Source organism: Coregonus clupeaformis, chromosome 24 (assembly GCF_020615455.1).
Source record: "Coregonus clupeaformis isolate EN_2021a chromosome 24, ASM2061545v1, whole genome shotgun sequence".
Classification (NCBI taxonomy): Eukaryota; Metazoa; Chordata; class Actinopteri; order Salmoniformes; family Salmonidae; genus Coregonus; species Coregonus clupeaformis.
In genome coordinates, this window is record NC_059215.1 from 1,116,205 (window position 1) to 1,122,781 (window position 6,577).

A 6,577-nucleotide genomic window follows, 5' to 3' on the forward strand; every position below is an offset into this window, starting at 1 on the left:
CAGAGGCTGCCTGCGACCTGGAACTCCAGGTGTGGGGGGTGCGTGCAGGGACCACCAGGTTAGAGAGGCAGCAGCCACGCGGTGTGAGGCGTTTGTGTAGCCTATGCAGAGAGGAGAGAACAGGGATAGGCAGAGGATAGTTGACAGGCTGTAGCAAATGGCTACAATAATGCAGAGGAGATCGGAATGAAATGAGCTAAGCATCTGGGAGAGGAGAGAGCAGGGCCTCCCTCACCAAAAACTTCTACCTCAGAAACTAAAGACCAGAGCCCTATGACACCCTATTCCCTATAGTACACTACTTTAGACCAGAGCCCTATGGCACCTATTCCCTATATAGTGCACTACTTAGACCAGAGCCCTATGGCACCCTATTCCCTATATAGTACACTACTTTAGACCAGAGCCCTATGACACCCTATTCCCATATAGTACACTACTTTAGACCAGAGCCCTATGGCACCCTATTCCCTATATAGTACACTACTTTGAGACCAGAGCCCTATGACACCCTATTCTATATAGTACACTACTTTAGACCAGAGCCCTATGGCACCCTATTCCCTATATAGTACACTACTTTAGACCAGAGCCCTATGACACCCTATTCCCATATAGTACACTACTTTAGACCAGAGCCCTATGGCACCCTATTCCCTATATAGTACAACTACTTTAGACCAGAGCCCTATGACACCCTATTCCCTATATAGTGCACTACTTTAGACCAGAGCCCTATGACACCCTATTCCCTATATAGTGCACTACTTTAGACCAGAGCCCTATGACACCCTATTCCCTATATAGTACACTACTTTAGACCAGAGCCCTATGGCACCCTATTCCCTATATAGTACACTACTTTAGACCAGAGCCCTATGACACCCTATTCCCTATATAGTGCACTACTTAGACCAGAGCCCTATGACACCCTATTCCCTATATAGTGCACTACTTTAGACCAGAGCCCTATGACACCCTATTCCCTATATAGTACACTACTTTAGACCAGAGCCCTATGACACCCTATTCCCTATAGTGCACTACTTTAGACCAGAGCCCTATGACACCCTATTCCCTATATAGTACACTACTTTAGACCAGAGCCCTATGACACCCTATTCCTATATAGTGCACTACTTTAGACCAGAGCCCTATGACACCCTATTCTATATAGTACACTCACTTTAGACCAGCCCTATCCTCTATTCCTTATATTTCACTCTTTAGAACGAGCCCTATGACACCCTATTCCCTATAGTACAACTACTTTAGACCAGTCCCTATGACACCTATTCCCTATATAGTGCACTACTTCCTAGACAGACCCTATGACACCCTATTCCCTATATAGTACACTACTTTAGACCAGAGCCCTATGACACCCCTATTCCCTATATAAGTGCACTACTTTAGACCAGAGCCCTATGACACCCTATTCCCTATATAGTGCACTACTTTAGACCAGAGCCCTATGACACCCTATTCCCTTATAGTCACTACTTTAGACCAGAGCCCTATGACACCCTATTCCCTTATAGTACACTACTTTAGACCAGAGCCCATAGGGAATAGGCTGCCATTTGGATGCACCTTAGACAGTCCGGTTCCAACCAGTTGTCAGTCCTTTTATATCCTTTAACCTTTCTTTAACTAATTTCTAGTGTATAGAGAATTTGTAACGCATTTTATATCAAATAGAACTGTATGTTTCTGTGTGTCCCTACAGTGACATGGAGAAGCAGAAATCCTCCCTGCTGGACGCGCTCTGTGTAGGAAGGGCTGTGCCCTGGCTGACCTGGTGCTGCTGCCGGCTACACCCCCAGGACGGGGCTGGGGGAACTGGGGAGCTGGGGAGGCTAGGGAGGCTAGGAGGGGGGGAGGCTGGGGAGGCTAGGGAGGCTGGGAGGCTGGTGGGAGGCTAGGAGGTGGGAGGCTGGGGAGGCTAGTGGGGAGGCTGGGGAGGCTGAGGAGGGAGGGGGTGGAGACCGGGGAGACACTGGGGCTGGAGAGGGGGAGGTGACCAGCTCTGACGACGCCCAACAGGGCAGGGCCAAAGACTTGACCGACACCTTCTGGGAGCTGCAGAAGTGGGTGGAGCTAACTGACTCGAAGGTGAGGAGGCGTGGCTAGCTGTTTCCTTGTTTGGTTTCGGGTGGATGATATGGCAACAGTAACCTTACATGTGAATCCATCAATCATCAATCTCTCTCCCCCAATGTTTGATGGTTTGATCCCCTCCCCCTCTAGGGTGTTGGTTCTCCTACAAACATGCACTAGTGAATAAGATGTACGGCAGAGCCCTGAAGTACGCCTCCAAGATCGCAGAAGACAAACCCAGTAAAGACAACTTGAAGAACTGCATCCAGGTCAGAAAGAGAGTCCCAACTATCTGACAGATCTTCTACCTGTTAGTCTTAAACTAGCAGTTTTCTTATAGCATTTTTTACTGTGTCTGGTAACACATTTGAACATAAGAGCCTTAAAGCTCAGAGACATTCGCATAGCAGCCTTTCTGGAGGCGGTCTACTTCTGTATTATAGACATCACGTCCTGTGTTTGTTTCAGCTAATGCGGTCCTTGGGCTGATGCACTGTGCCGCTTTCACAGAGAACTGGCTGCCCATCATGTATCCTGCCGGCTACACTCCCTTCTAGACTCACAGTTACACACACACACACACACACACACAGTCATGGATTGACCTCACAAACATAAACACACATCTGAAAACAGTCAGTGTTTTTTTTACCAAGTCGGACTGAATGCCTCAACAATCTGCCCTCCTTCCTCTCTCTCTCTCTCAACGGACCTGTTCAAGATGATTTCAACCCAGCCACGTTTCAGATCTTCCTGTGAAACCCTCCACTTGTTGCTCAGTTGTAGATAGAAATGTGATGTACAGAACGGCTTGGATTGTTTGTTTCTGGAATGTTTTTGATCTTTTTTTTTACGTTACATTTCTATTATTATTTTTTCAACGTTGTGACTGTTTCACCCTCCTGAATGAACCCCGGTTTGTAGAAATGTATATTCATGCATCATAATACATTATAAAGAGGCAATATTACTTCTCATGCTATTGTTCTCCTGATGTATTTTAAATGGACGGATGTCTTTTTTAGAGTAAAACCTGTTTTTGGTTTGGAAGCTGATCATTTGACTTCAGTTGGGGCGGCAGGCAGGTAGCTTATTGGTTAAGAGCGTTGTGCCCCAGTAACCGAAAGGTCGCTGGTTCTAATCCCCCCGAGCCGACTAGGTGAAAAGAATCTGTCGATGTGCCCTTGAGCAAGGCACTTAACCCTAATTGCTCCTGTAAGTCGCTCTGGATAAGAGCGTCTGCTAAAATGACTAATATGTAAATGTACTCTGTAGGATACATCTACCAACTGAGTTCCCCTTTTGTTGTTGTTGTTGTTGTTGTTGTTGTTTTTGTCCATTATCCCTGTGCGTCTTTTTTGGAATCCCTGGAAAGAGCCTCCATCATTGTCAGGATTACAGTGATCCTGTCCTAGGTTTGTTTGACCTCTTTCACTCCTCCTCCCTCCCTCCCCTCCCTCCCTCCCTCCCTCCCCTTTCCCTCCCTCCCTCCCTCCCTCCCTCCCTCCCTCCCTCCTCCCTCCCCCTCCCTCCTCTCCCTCTCCTCCCCCTCTCCCTCCCTCCCTCCTCTCTCTCTCCCCCCCCTCCCTCCCTCCCTCCCCCTCCTCCCCCTCTCCCTCCCTCCCTCTCTTTCCCCCCTCTCTCCCTCCCTCTCTTCCCCCCCCTCTCTTCCCCCCTCCTCCCCCTCCCTCCCTCCCTCCCTCCCTCTCTTCCCCCCCTCCCTCCCTCCCTCCCTCCCTCTCTTCCCCCCTCCCTCCTCCCTCCCCCTCCTCCCCCCTCTCCCTCCCCCTCTCTTCCCCCCTCTCTTCCCCCCTCCCTCCCCCCTCCCTCCCTCCACCCTCCCTCCCTCCCCCTCCCTTCCCTCCCTTCTCCCCCTCCCTCCTCCCTCCCTCCCTTCCCCCTCTCTTCCCCTCCCTCCCTCCCCCTCCCCCACCCTCCCTCCTCCCCCTCCTCTCTTCCCCCTCCCTCCTCCCTCCCTCTCTTCCCCCCTCCCCTCCCTCCCCCCCTCCCTCCCTCCCTTCCCCCCTCCTCCCCCCCTCCCTCCCTCTCCTCCCCCCTCCCTCCCCCTCCCTCCCTCCCTCTCCCCCGTCCCTCCCTCCCTCCCTCCCCCCTCCCTCCCTCCCTCTCTCCCCTCCTCCCCTCCCCCACCTTTCCTTCTCTGTACGTAAAAGGGTTTTAGGGGGTTAGTTTCGTCTGAAGTTCAGGTTCAGCGATCTCATCCTGTCTTCTCCCTCTCCCCCTCCCCCTCCCTCCCTCCTCCCCCCTCCCTCCTTTCCTTCTCTGTACTGTAAATAAAGGGTTTTAGGGTTTTAGTTTCGGTCTGAAGTTCAGGGTTCAGCGATCTCATTCTGTCTTCTCCTTGCCAATGACAGTGTCCTAATGGCCTTAACGTTTATCGACCACAGGACCGTCGGCACCTCCCCAACACTGACTCCGATCTGTCGAACAACCTCTAATATGCCGCTCTGGTTGCCTCCCAAACAGCACCCTGTTCCCCTGTAGTGCACTTCTTTTTTTTACTAGAGCCCTATGGGGGGGTTGAAAGTAGTGCACTGACACCTAGGGAACAGGGTGGTGTTTGGGGAGGCAACCTATCCATTCTCTCTGCTAGTGTCAATATTGATGGATGTCTTGTATTTATATTATAACTAAAACCTTTAGTCCATCAATGACAATATTTTACGGAATGTATTAAGATGTTAAGGAAATATACCTTAGTTATTATTTTATCAACCGGATTCTTCCTCGTAGCGACATATGGAAAAGTTCCAACACGCTGTTTCGTTTATCACACAGTAACTCTTAATGGAATTATGTCACAACTGAATAAAAAAGATTTGGAAGAATTAATTGTATGAGTGTGTTTATGTGTTATCAGATCCACCAATCGAATGCTTAGGGACTTCCTATATCCATAACACATATTATTTGACCGTAGAAACTGGAACAAGACAGCAAAGTGCAACACATTATAATATCAATCCAAACTTTCCAAGTACATGTTTTAAAGAAAAGGAAAAAATATGAAGTATTACATCGTGGAACCCACTTTAGTTTCTGTGTTGTATGTGGGACATACTTTTGGGAGACGGACCGTTGCTGACAACAGTCCGCACGCGATTGAGAGGAGAGAAACAAGGACTCCTGAAACTTACAAGCAAGCAATGTTACGAACTAGTTGGTTGAAGGCAGTTTTTAAGTGTAACTAGTGAATTGTGAATATATGAACAGTTAGTGCAGCATGTCATGTAAAAAATCTTACCAGCATGAAATAGTTCCCAATCGTTCTGGTCGTTTCTGATCGTGACGTCGCGTAAAAATTCTGACGGGTTACCTCTTTCTGCCTGTCGGCTGCAATCCTTACGCTGAGCGACACTCTCGTTACGCTGAGAGACTGCTATCGTTACGCTGGAGACTGCTATCGTTACGCTGGAGACTGCTATCGTTATGCTGAGAGACTGCTATCGTTACGCAGAGACTCTATCGTTGCTGAGAGACTGATATCGTTACGCTGGAGAGACTGCTATCGTTACGTAGACAGACTGCTATCGGCAGAGAGACTGCTATCGTTACAGCAGAGACTGCTATCGTTAATGCAGAGACTGCTATCGTTAGCATGCAGAGACTGCTGCTCGTTACGCTGAGAGACTGCTATCGACAGTCTTGAGAGACTGCTATCTCGTCGACTGAGAGACTGCTATCGTTACGCTGAGAGACTGCTATCGTTACGCTGAGAGACTGCTATACGTTACGCTTGAGAGACTGATATCGTTACACAGAGACTGCTATCGTGACGCTGAGAGACATGATCGACAGCCAGGAGAGACTGCTATCGTTACGCAGAGAGACTCACAAGTTGAGCTGAGAGACTGCAGTGCGTGCTGGGAGAGACTGCGGTCGATACGCTGAGGAGACTGCTATCAGTTACGCTGAGAGACTGCTATCGTTACGGCTGAGAGACTCTATGTTACGCTGATATGAGACTGCTATCAAGTATGCTGAGAGACTATCGTTACGTAGAGAGACTGCAAACATTACGCCCAGAGACTGCTATCGTTACGCAGAGAGACTGCTTCGTACGACACACACAGAGATCATACCATACGCAGGAGACTCTATCGTTAGACTGAGAGACTGCTATCGTTACGCAGGAGAGACTGCTATCGTACGCAGAGAGACTGCTGCTCGTTACGCTGAGAGACTGCTAATAAGTTACGCAGAGAGACTGCTATCACATTTAGAGAGACTGCGTATCGTTACGCAGGAGACGTATGGATGGCAGAGAGACTGATATCGTTACGCAGAGAGACTGCTATCGTTACGCAGAGAGACTGCTGATGGAGAGATCATTAATGCCGTTGACTGCTATCGTTACTGAGTTGATACTGCTATTCATTATGCTGAGAGACTGCTATCGTTACGCTGAGAGACTGTGATGAATTGCGAAAGTAAGCTAGCAGTGATTAGGGACTGATTC